The following is a 226-nucleotide window of genomic DNA, read 5'->3' on the forward strand; positions in this document are numbered from 1 at the left end:
AAAAAAAAAAAAAAAAAGCAGAAAAAAAAAAAAAGGCTCCACTTTGGCGCCTGACGGCGCTTGCCTCACTGCCGCCCGCCGTTGCCATTGGCTGTCTGGACTGCTGACGTCAGCCGGCCGGTGCGGATGCCCGCGGTGTTCTGGGAAGTGTAGTCTTTTTTCTTTCTGAGTAGGGTCACCAACGCGGGCATCTCTCGACGTGGCAACTACAGAAACCAGACGCCTG

This window comes from Acomys russatus, chromosome 10 (assembly GCF_903995435.1).
Source record: "Acomys russatus chromosome 10, mAcoRus1.1, whole genome shotgun sequence".
NCBI lineage: Eukaryota > Metazoa > Chordata > Mammalia > Rodentia > Muridae > Acomys > Acomys russatus.